Raw genomic sequence first — 13166 nt, forward strand, 5'->3', positions numbered from 1 at the left:
AAACTAGATATCCCTGAGGCAAGATTCTGTTTATTAGCATTTTTTCCAAAAAGCAACAACTAAAGCTCTTACCAACTTTATGATATAGAGTAAATCCAAAAAAAGAGAAACACTTATATGCCAATGGCTACTTTTAATAATTTTCATTACATCAGATGATAATCTCAGAAGCCATTTTATTAGCTTCTGTTCACTAAAATAGGAATAAATGAAAACCAAATAATCACAAACTTAGATTACAAATACTATGAAACTGAGGGTTAAATATAAAAACAATTTGTTTTATATTCTGAGACTGCTTCTCAATTTAACAATAACACTTTTAACTTATCTATAATGTTGGAGTTATAGGATCAAAAAGCTGTCAGGAAAGTTATGAGACTTCTAGTTAATTCTCAAACATTGATTAGTTCTACATGTCTGGGAGGAAAAAAAGGACGGGGTTTATTACAAGGTCTAAAATAAACAGGCCATATAAATTTGACAGCTCATTATGATAAGTGAAAAAGTAAGAAATCCAAAGAAATCAAGGATATAGGCAACATCTTAACCATTGTTCCCAATTTGGGGTTTTTAAACTATAGATAATTTGAAACTATTGAATCTTTTAAGATATTGTGGGAGAGTACAGTGCTTTTAATCGTAAAACTTCAAAATGATATTACCCTGATAATTGCTATAACTGCATTTACACCCTGCAGGGTACAAGTAATAAGGCCAACCTAGTATTCCTCAAAACATAGCCATCATTGTAATCGTTCAACCATACGTCTAAGCAATGCAATTAATTCTGTGGCATTTATGCAAGTTTTCTTGGTGAATCCATGTGAACCCAGACATCATGAGACAATTTTTACATGCGGGATACACAAATAGCCTTGTCACTCAGGAACTGCATCCTTAATGCAAAAACACCAGCATATCTGTCTCATTTCCATTATCCCCAGACATGGCATGTGCAGCACATAAGGGTGGCTGACAGCAAACTGCAGTAACTGTGGCTGGTCTATAATAGCCTGGCAACAAAGCTGGGTGGTTAATGTGGTGCTCTGACAAGTATGGAGACACTCAACCACAAAAGATCAGTGCTAGATAATATCTCTTTACACACATCACTTCTGGGTCAATTTGCAATAATCAAGTCTTCTTAAAATAACATTCATATAAAAATATGTTTAAATTTTTGCTATATAAATTAGTTCTCAGAATCAGTGGGAAATATGATGTAATGTTGGCAGTATTTTTTACGTGCCACCCAGGTTCTAAATGTCAGACTTAAAACATCCAAGAATATTTTTCACTGTTTGCCTCAGTCATATGTATTGCAACAGAAGGATAATAATATTTGTTCACAATATTTTAATTTATAAAAATTAGAGATGAGATCCTACGTAAAAATTTCATAAATTTGATAAATTTAAAATCCATGGCAATTAAGTGATTTCCAACAATGCAAATTTCATATATTAAAATAATTTATGTAAAGGAATACATTTATACTATTTTCTTGCATACTATTTTATCATTATTCAAACTCAGAGTTACCCAACTGACTTTGACATTAGGATATAGTGATACTCTGGACACAGTAGAGGTCTGAATACTGCTTCAAAGACAGTGAAGAGAATGATTTTGTTTCAGTGATAAGGCCAGGGAAAAAAGAAGAGTCACTGGTGTCCTGTCTCAGCCAAGGAAAGACCCAGAAGAGCAAAGTTCCTTTAGATCCACCTCAGAGTTCAGCATTCTTCTAAGAAAGACCTCAAGACCTAATTAAGTTAATGGCCTTCTGATTCTATCACAGAAAAGTTCAGTGAGGGCACGCATCCTCCAGACTACAGAGTTCCACCCTCCTCCCTGGGCCTTCAGCTCTTCTCAATTAAGAGCAAGGCCCTTGCACAAGTTACATACGTACTCTAAGGTATCAATATCCACACTAAAGATGAGGTAATGTAAATGTGGATACTGATGAGTATTTTGCAAGGTTGCTTGAAAGATAAAATGCGATAATGTATGTGAAGCATTTGGTACAGCACCTGGCATATAAAAAGTGCTTAAGTGTAGCATTAAGTATTGTATTATTTAACTAAAAATTAAAGCTGTTAATGTTTTAATACCCATAATAAGTTTGATTCATGGAAAATCTCCATTTCCAGCAAACAGTCAAACATTATTGTGGTGACATTTTTCCTCTACAGATAAGATAAAGCCAGACAACTTGGCATGTGGCATATGTTCTAAAATTGTATAAGTTACCAAAGGCAATGGAAAAGCAGATGAGAGCATTTTAAAAATTAAAATGTCTTTTGATTGCTTTGTCTTACGTCCTGTGTTGAAGAGAGGAACTGTCAGAATTAGTATCTTTATAAATGATGGATTTTGTATAGCATAAAAAAGGCATAACAGAGTATATTTCAAATTTTGTTTTGAAAGCACCAATTCCCATATATCTTTGAAATTAAATTTCCCTTATGGTTCCTCTTTATACCATTTACCTTGTTCTAAAAGGAAAATGTAAGTAAGAAAAGGAATTTTATCAGCTGGGCATGGTAACTCACACCTGTAATCCCAGCACTGCGAGAGGCAGAGGCAGGTGGATCACCTGAGGTCAGGAGTTCAAGACCAGCCTGACGAACATGGTGAAACCCCATCTCTACTAAAAATACAAAAATTAGCCAGGCATGGTGGCATGCACTTAAAGTCCCAGCTACGCAGGGGGCTGAGGCTGGAGAATCGCATGGACCTGGGTGGCAGAGGTTGCAGTGAGCTGAGATAGTGCCATTGCACTCCAGCTTGGGCAACAACAGTGAAACTCCATCGCAAAAAAAAAAAAAAAAAAAAAGAAATTTATCTTTTATCTTTTACAATTTCATTCAAATGTACACTGCAGATAAACATTAGAAATCACATAAACAAATTATTTTGCTAGTTTGATTTTGTATACTGAATATTCTCCTTTTTGTCATTACTCCATGTACCTGAATGTCACTTGTATTTCTTTCTTCTGTTTTCATAAATACAATGAAAAGGCTAGTGTTTCTAACACATGGCTTTGTTTCTGCTTATCTGATAGTACAACAACTAAGATTTCATTATAATATAATAAATGTTTGTAGAATGAATGAATGAAATGTCAGGTCTAATTCTCTGCTTTCTTTTTTATTAATATTAAATTTCCCATAGCTTTTCTTTGTCTACATGAACCACAGGCTGAACAGACCATTGAATTTTTCTATTGTAGATTTGTGAATTATGTATAAAAAATGCATTGCACTTTACAGAACTTTGGCATTTAGCCACTTACAATGAGTAAACTTCAGGTGAAAGAAGAAATATGGTTTTACTTAGGGGTAATTACTAAATTTCTACTGTCATAATACAAGTCATTTTTTCCCCAAGATAAAGCTAAACAGTTATAGGAAACTGATCCAAAAAAAGATTTTGCCCTTCACATTAAAACATATAACTGGATGTCCGCATGCTGTACTCTGTGGTACACAGTATCAAGACATGAGGGCAATAAATTAATCACAGTGCTTATTTAGGAAACATCAATGATGATACTCAACATGATGATAACAATACACTAGTCTACCAAATGCTTGGGGATATCACACTAGCATCTCTAAAAGATAGTACAGCATTTAGAAAAATTTAATTAATGCCACATAATAGCAAATATTTGCCTTATTCTTCTCTTGATTCTAATGATTTACATGGAACACCACATCTACTCTGCACAACAAAATCTGTCCTGGGGTTTTCTGTAACAATGTGTATGTACAGTATAAGTCCTGGAAAATACAATAAGAATTTGATTTCCACACATAAGTAAGATTATATGGTATCTATCTTTCCATGCCTGACGTATTTCACTTAATATAATGTTCTCCACGTTCAACTATGTTGTCTCAAATGATAGGATTTCCTTTTTTTAAAAGGCAGGGTGGGGAGGTGGGGAGAGATAGCATGGGGAGAAATGACAGATATAGCTGAGGGGAAGGAAAGCAGGAAATCACACTGCCATATGTGTACCTATGCAACAATCTTGCATGTTCTTCACATGTATCCCAAAACCTAAAATGCAATAAAAATAAATAAATAAATAAATAAATAAATAAATAAAAAATAAAAGGCTGAATAGTATTTTCCACATTTTCTTTATCCATTCATTGTCCATTGATGGGCACTTAGGTTAATTCCCCATTGTGGCTCTTGTGAATAATGCTGCAATGAACATAGACGTGCAGCTATCTTTCCACCATGCTGATTTCATTTCCTTTGAATATATACTCAGTAGGAGGATTGCTGGATCATACGGTAGTTAAATAGTAAAATGAAGAGTGAGGAGATTGGGAAGATATTAGCTGAAGGATACAAAATTTCAGTTGAACAGGAAGAAAAAATTCAACAGATATATTGTATATCAAAGGTAAAATATTCAATAGTAATAAGCTGTATACTTAAAATTTGCTAAAAGAGTAGATTTTAAGTGTTCATCACAAAAAAATAAGCTATGAATTATTACATATGTTAATTAACTGGATTTAGCCATTCTACAATGTATACATATATCAAAAGGTCATGCTGTAGCTTCAATAAGTGGTGTTGGGACTCCTGGATGTCCACATGCAGAAAAATGAAATTAGACCTTTATATCATACCAATGGACAAAAGGCAACTCAAAATGAGTTAAAAACTTAAGTGTAAGGCCTGAAACTAAAACTTCTGGAAGAAAACATACGGTGAAAGCTTCGTGACACTGCTCTGGGCAATACTTTTTTGGATATGATGCCAAAAGCATAGGCAACGAAAGTACAAACAGACAAATGGATTAATGATTTAAAAAATCTCTGCACAGCAAAAAAGAAAATAGAAAAAAAAACTCAACAGATTGAAGTGACAGTCTATGGAACAAGAGAAAATATTGGCAAGCCATACATCTGATAATCAATTAATGTCCAAAGTAAATAAGATTCTCAAAGTACTCTATAGTAAGACTTAAAAATGGGCAAAAGGCTTGAATAGACATCTCTCAAATGACATATAAAGTATATGGCCAACAAGTATATACCTTTTTTAAAAACCTCAACATCACTAATCATCAGAGAAATAAAAAAGATGAAAATAACAAGTCTTGGTGAGAATGTGGAGACAAGGAAATATTTCTAAATTGCTGGTATTGCAAATTAGTAAGGCTATTATGAAAAACAGTATAAAAGTTCCTCAAAAAAATAAAAATAGCTGGGCACAGTGGCTCACGCCTATAATCCCAACACTTTGCGGGGCTGAGGTGGGAGGATCACCTGAGGTCAGGAGCTCAAGACCAGCCTGGCCAACATGGTGAAACCCTGTCTCTACTAAAAACATAAAAATTAGCCAGGTGTGGTGGCACATGCCAGTATCCCAGCTACTCAAGAGGCTGAAGCAGGAAGATCACTTGAACCTTGGAGCCAGAAGCTGTAGCGAGCTGAGATTGTGCCATTGCACTCCAGCTTAGGCAACAGAGCAAGACTGTGTCTCTCAAAAAAAAAAAAAATAGAACCACCATATGATCCAGCAATCCCCCTACTGACTATATATCCAAAGGAAATGAAATCAGTATATTGAAGAGACATTTGCACTTCCATGTTCACTGCAGCACTACTCACAATAGCCATGATATGGAATCAACAGAGTGTCTATCAATGGATGATGACTGGATACAGAAAATATGGGCCAGGTACGGTGGCTCATGCCTGTAATCCCAGCACTTTGGGAGGCTGAGGTGGGTGGATCACGAGGTCAAGAGATGGAGAATATCCTGCCCAGCATGGTGAAACCCGTATCTACTAAAAATACGAAACTTAGCTAGGCGTGGTGGTGCACACCTGTAGTCCCAGCTACTCCAGGATGCTGAGGCAGGAGAACCACTTGAAACTGGGAGGCGGAGGCTACAGTAAGCCAAGGTCACATCACTATACTCCAGCCTGGTGACAGAGTGAGACTCTGTTAAAAATTTAAAAATTTTTAATTTTTTTTTTAAAAATTGGTATCTATATACAATAGAGTACAATTCAGTCTTAGAAAGAAATCCTATCATTTACAACTACATAGATGTACCTGGAGAACATTATGTTCAGTGAAATAAGCCAGACACAGAAAAAACAAATGCCACATGATCTCACTCATATATGGAATCTAAAAAGTTGAACTCATAGAAATAGAGAGTAAATTGGTAGTTACCAGGGGCTCAGGAGATGTTGGTCTAAGACACAAAATTTCATTATGAGGAATAATTTCAAGAAATCTATTGCACAACATGATGAGTACAGTTAATAACAATGTATATTCTTGAAAATTGCTGAGACAATAGATTTTGTGCTCTCACCACAAAAAAAAAATGATAAGCATGTGAAGTAATGCATATGTTAATTCACTCAGTTTAGCAACGGCATATTTCAGAATAAGCTGTACATGATAAATAAATGCAATGTTTGTCCATTAAAAATACATTAAAATAAAATTACAAAATGAAACGAACTTAAAAGTGAACTCCAGGAAAGGAGAGTTGCTACTAAATTAGCCTACTAGACACAAAAAGATTGTTTCCACAAGAACATAGATACAATGTCCTTTGATTACTCATTGCCTCAATTCAAACTGCTTCTCTCTGTTGGTAACATTGACTGGTAGAACCACCACTAACCCTTAGCTTGGAGGAAAAAGACATTTCAGCAGCTTGCAGGTGTTATCAGCAGTTGTCTTCTGGTCTTTCCCAGTTAGGTGGGAAAGTGTGATTTAGTCCCTCCTACCCTGATGTATCTCAGGTCAGCCCCCTGTATAATTGCTATTTTGGGTTCCTCCAATCATTGCTCTTTGAGCTCAGGAGAGTGTTCTGTAATGAACACCAGGAGAGAGACCTGATGATATCCCAAAGGATTATCAGTGCACATGCTCTACAGATAGAAACATTTAAAGAAAAAAAGCAACTCGGCATGGGGCTCTCACCTATAATCCCAGAATTTTGGGAGGCTGAAGCAGGAGGACTGCTTGAGCCCAGGAGCTGGAGACCAGCCTGGGTAACATAGTGGGACCCCGTTTCTACAAAAAGTTTAAAGAAAAAGAAAAAAGAAAACAGCCTGAGTGACAGGTGAAACCATGTCTCAAAAAAAAATTTTAATAGTAAATAATAATAATGAAACACTCATCTAATCACTGAATAAACACTTATGAAAGCATTATTTGTAACATTTTAGATAAGATATTATAAGAGTTTGGGATATATATCTGGTTCCAAGCAGCTTTCAATCCAAGAAGTAATTTAAGACAGATGTTAGAAGAATATGGCGACCCTACCCATATTCCCTTGTCTCCCCTTACCAGCTTCCTGCACACCAGCTACCTGCACACTTGCAACCAGCCCCAGCCTCTGTAGCTCCTTGTCCCAAAGTTGCCCACAGACTGCCAAAACTGCTTTGCCTACACCCACAGAGATGAGAAAGCGCAGACAGTTCATGTCACTCCACTGATATCAGCCCATAGCTAATGACTAACAGGGGTAGGGAGGTACAAACACTCTATTCCCCTGGCTTCCTAAGTGGGACTCTAAGGTGAGCCTCAGACGATCTGCAGAGCTACCCTGCAGGACTGAGTTACACTACACCCACCTCCTTCTGGGATTTTACAGGGTCTCTCACCATTGCTTGGCTTCCTGCCATTCCATATCTACTTATCAACTCTGCTATTGTTTTTTTTTTCCCTAGGAACACTTCCTAGTCTATCATTTTTACATGAATTATCTCAGGGTCAGCTTCTGAAGGAAGATAGCTATTATTAGTATTAATTCTGTTATAACTAAGAGTGACTGAAAATAATACAAAGATGAGCGAGTCAGTTTCTCTAAAAACTTGTACAAAGTAGTACAGGAGTTCAAAAAAGAAACTAATAGTATTAGGATCAGTGTAGGATTCCCAGAGCAAGTATAGCAAAGTTAAGGGAAATCAGGTTGCCAAAATCTCCAAAGGTCTTGAGTGTCAAGAAAATGGGTTTATAGCTTATTCAATAGAAAATGGGAAATTATTGAAAGGTTTTCAGTAGGAGGGACCATTTGTCATATGATTTTAAAAGTTCAGCTTAAATAATTTGGCAGAAATACTACTAAGTCCTAGAGCTTTTCTATTCTTTGTGGATGTACTAGTGGGACCTCTTCAAAACTAGCAGACATGCTGTGTTTTTCAGCTCTTTCTCTCCAAATCTGAATGCTGGTATGAAATATATTAAAGAAATAAGACCAATTACCCAGAATTCTGTCTATTTTAAAGTATGGGTACACTCTGAAAGTGAGCACGCACCCTCTGGCTCAGTCAAATCATCCCCAGTCGTTAAATGGGCTGTGACAGTGTATTAGTCTGTTCTCACGCTGCCATAATGAACTGCCTGACATTGGGTAAATTGTAAAGGAAGGAGGTTTAATTGACTCACAGTTCTACAGGGCTGAGGAGACCTCAGTAAACTTACAATTGTGGTGGAAAGGGAAGCAAATATGTCCTTCACATGGCAGCAGGAGAGACAAATTCTAAGCAAAGGGGCAAAAGTCCCTTATAAAACCATCAGCTCTAGTGAGAACTCACTCAATATTAGGAGAACAGCACGAGGGTAACCATCTCCATGATCCAATTACTTCCTACTGGGTCCCTCCCACGACACATGGGGATTATGAGAACTACAATTCGAGATGAGATTTGGGTGGGGACACAGCTAAACTGTATCAGGTAGCATGCAAATATTCACACTTTAGAATCATACTATAGATGATCATGGTCTACAGATTCTTCATCCCTTCATCTTTGGTCTCTTATTAGTTGGTATGGCTATTTATCAACCCAAGCTCTAGGCTCCAGCACAGGCTTCTAAAGCATCTCTTGTCTTTCAGCCAAAAGATAACAGTAAATTCATATGGTTTAATCACTATAGTGTCATACTCTGAGGAAGTATTTCCACTTTCATCTCTAACAGTGTCCACCTTTATGATAGCTATTTGATGAAGAATATCTCCTATTTAATTCCTGACTACAGATAGCATTCATTTCTCTAGGAGCTAGAACGTTGCTGCTTGATATATAAAAGTGCTCTTGTTTGAAATACTTGACATTTAAACCAACAATTCTCACCCTGACTACACAGTGGATCCTAAGGAGAGGTTTAAAGACATAAGATTCTCAAGCTCCATCCCATCCCAATTACCCAGGCCATAATATTTTTTTAAAGGTTCTTTAGGTAATTATAAACTGCATCCAGTATAAAGTCTCACCACTTCAGACTGATAAGTCTGGATATGATATTATAAATGTTAACATTAAAATGGGAAGATTTAGGTAACATTTGGCCAACTGTTAAAAACAAAGATATATTTGTATCATTCTTATCTGTTTATGAGTTATTCTCACAAATGTAATCCTCATGAGTCAAAGCCGGTAGTATTTTAATCATTTTTTAAAAAAGGAAACATATCCTTCAAACGTTATGTAATATACTCAAGTTCATACAATAATAAGCAGCAGAACCAAAACATCCATGTTCTATTTCTTCTTCTTTTTTCCCAAAGGTCTCAGAACACCAGCTTCCTAATTCCAAGCAGAAAGTTCCATCCATCAGGATAAAATGGCACTTGGTTTGATGACTCAAAATACAGCACCCTTCAGACCCCGTTGCTGAAGAATACAATTATTTGTGTACGTTACTTTTTTTCTGTTTAGTATGAGCTAAGGAAAATGAAGCCATTACCACTATAAGAACTAATCCCTTTCCACCATCTTTCAGGATATTGGCGCTGCATATATTCAGAAGTACCCAAAGTCAGCTTGTGACAAAAATGCCTTCGAAAATGACAAAATATGTTTCCTTTGGTACATGCTCATTAAAAATATACACTTCTTCACTATGGTGGATATGTATGTATTGATAGATGACACACGCTGATTTAGGAAGAGATATAAGCACACCTGGAAATTATTAGCTTTTCAGCCAAGATATAAAATTTTGAAATAAAAATATATTCCTAGTCAACAATTTTCCTCAGCTCTTAGCCATCTTACAAAGTAGGAACACGCCATAAGGACATGTTCATCCTTGTATTGGCATATCCAGTACAGTGCCTGGAATGGAGTGGGCATTCACTGGATATTTATTAGTGAAAGAGAAAATAAGAGACGTGTGTGTGTGTGTGTGTGTGTGTGTGTGTGTGTGTTTGTGGTGGGGGTGCAGCAGGTGGTAATAGAATGGAAACACCTTTAGAAAAGATAATTCCGACACTACTCCTCATTAACGCCCTCATCAGGAAGCCTGGGTTTGAAGAATGTTGAAATGACAGGAAGAAGAAGACCATGTGCGAATATTGCTTGTTACTTCTTTTTTCTGAAGAATTTTACTGTTCTCACATTCTCTATCAACCTAGTTTTACTTGAAGCAATGTTGCTATAAAAATCATTTTTTCTTATTAACATCCCACTTATTTCATCACAACTGAGATAATATCACCTCTAAAATGCAAAACATTGACCGCAAAGAATAAGAAGTCTAACCAACAGATGTTTACAAGTTAGACTAGCCAATTTCAAGAAACACCCCTGGGGTAGAGATTTTAAATAAAACCAGCCCATAGCTATTTGTATCTCTCCTTTACTTGGCTCAGTGTCCTGGTAAGATTAGAAGCAAGATTGGGGTTCACTTTATAAGAATTGAGGCAAAAGCACTACCTATATGGAGTGGCAGGAGGGGGGAAAAATCCTTAACCTATGAGGACTTGACTAAATAAGCGAGGAAAGCCATTCATTCAGGCCGGCTTCCCAACCTTTCCCAACACATCGAGGTTTACAAACACCTAGAAATGACAGGGTTGAAAGCCTAATAACGCCTCAGCATATACACACTGAGTGCTGCTCCAAGTTTAACACTTTAATAGGGCAAAAATAATAGCTCCTGCATGGTTAGAAAAATAAGATGCATATAAAACATTCGTGTAAAAATGTAAGCTTCCAAAAGCATAGTTATAAAGTTAGAATGGGTAGAATTAAAAGAAAAGAGAGACTGGCATGAGTCAGAGAGACCTGTACGAAAAATACAGAGTATTTAAAGAGGCTGGAAGAAAAAGAAGGGAAGTAATTTGTGTATATATTAGATGAATAATAGAAACCCGGCTTTCCTACAACTTTGTCCAACTGGTATTTTCACTTGGAACCCTTTAGCATCACTGATCTTGGTCTCTTCTCTGTAATTACCAGAAGGATAAAGTATACAGTCATCACTCAGTATCCATGGGAGATTAGTTCCAAGACCTGCTGTGTATACCAAAATCTGCGCACACTCATTCAAGTCGTACAGTCAGACCTATCAAACCCGCATACATAAAAGTCAGCCCTCCTTATCACATGGATTTCACATCCAGAAAATACTGTATTATCAGTCCACATTTGGTTGAAAATATCTGCATATGAGTGGAACCACACAGTTCAAATTTGTGTTGTTCACGGGTCAACTGTATATTAAAAATCATAAAAATGAAGAAAACCCAAATTATACAATTCACTTGAGATAACACAGGATTTGGTGTAAGTATAAAAGGAAAACACATCACATAAGCAAAAATTGTTAAAACTCTACTTCTCATCTCAGTTTTGTATTATTCTTTCTGATGACTGTATGTCTACTTATGAAATGTTTGAAAGTTACTACCTCTCATTTATGTCAAAAAACTTGTGAGCTATATTTATTCTATGCCATTTTAAACTATTGCAAATGACTGAATTCTTCCTATTATTGAATTGTTGTATGTCATAAAAGATATCATATTTGATAGTATTTGTACTCTAATTCAGAAGTGTTGCAAGCTACCAGCAAATAGATGTACATATATTGATTTACTGCAAGTGTATAAACCTATAATCAGAATATTCCACTTCAACATCTATTTCTCTCAAAAGTCTACAATGACCCCCTCAAAAAATCAAATGACTTTTATTCAATTGGTATTTAAGGTTGTTTTCCAATTAACACATTAAAGCAGGTTCCTTCTCAGGTAATGTTACATTCTTTGGTTCAATATTCCCTCTGTCACTCAAACTAAGCAATCTTGTTTGATTTTACTTGTTGAGATTTAGTCATAGGCCTGCATATAATAGCAAATCTCCTCAAATTATTCTAAATTGGAAATAAATCTTGATGTAAAGTATATTTCTAATACTGACCATATAAATATGGTCACCATATGGTGATGCAGAAGGAACACAAAATTGCATCTCAGGAATTATCACATCCGTTAGCCATGTACAGCAATATTTAAATCAGATGATCTCTTCTCTCAATTCCAGTATTAAAATTATGTGATGTTAGTGTGTGATGAATAAATAGATAAACTCTGCCACCAATTTGGATGGGTTACTTTCTCCAGACAATCACATTCATAAAGAAGCATATATGTATCCATGTGGTATGATTAGCCTCTGCCTCCTCTTCCTCATAGATCTGTCCTGGTATGAATTGAAGCCTAGATATCCTGAAAGTTATTTCATCTGGTGAGAAAACACATGCACATGTTAGTTACCAAGACATCATTAAGGGGAGTCAAGTAACAGAGATCTGGTGGAAACCAGCAGTTAAAGGGGATGTGAGCAACAGAGGCAGGGAGTGGAAGGAAATAAACCTACAAAAGTAGGATTCAATATCTACATTCCAATACCTGAAAAATGTTAGTGAAAACAAGGTAAAACTAATTCTTGTCTCATAATCTATGCTTAGCTAAACACTGACTTTTTCAAATGCCCTGTATATCTGGTTCCCTCTGCCAGAATCACTTTCCTCCCAACTCTTATCTAACTCCTCTTTATCTTTAGGACACAGTTTGGCTTCAGAGAATGATACTGCAAAGTATGGCACTTTGGTATGCTGATTGCTTTGAATTAAAGGAAAACCAAAGTTTCTCCGATCTTCTCCTGCCCTCCTGTCTCTCACCCGTCTTTCTCCCCGAAAAGGGCAGGGCAGAGGCCTTCTAGAAGTTCTCTTACCTACCTGACAACAGAACCTCCAAAGGAGAACTTATCTGTCATTTTGTCATTAATCCTCTCCATGGGAATCTCATGAACCAAGGAAGACTGTATCACAGAAGCAGAGACCAAGGTCAAACTCATGCCTGG

At 36.4% G+C, this 13166-nt stretch overlaps 1 protein-coding gene and 1 long non-coding RNA gene across 4 annotated transcripts in view; one reads left to right on the forward strand and one right to left on the reverse strand.

Annotated features, from left to right (window-relative positions):
- The window catches only part of LOC141584267 (uncharacterized), a 29559-nt gene extending 19586 nt beyond the window's left edge, over positions 1-9973 (forward strand). The window contains exons 2-3 of the long non-coding RNA XR_012517191.1: positions 9584-9710; positions 9799-9973. This is a non-coding gene — a long non-coding RNA (uncharacterized LOC141584267). The remainder of the gene's footprint in view (positions 1-9583; positions 9711-9798) is intronic.
- Positions 1-13166, reverse strand: part of NKAIN2 (sodium/potassium transporting ATPase interacting 2) — a 1036037-nt gene that overhangs the window by 981376 nt on the left and 41495 nt on the right. The window lies entirely within an intron of this gene.

The sequence above is a fragment of the Saimiri boliviensis genome, chromosome 4 (assembly GCF_048565385.1).
Source record: "Saimiri boliviensis isolate mSaiBol1 chromosome 4, mSaiBol1.pri, whole genome shotgun sequence".
Classification (NCBI taxonomy): Eukaryota; Metazoa; Chordata; class Mammalia; order Primates; family Cebidae; genus Saimiri; species Saimiri boliviensis.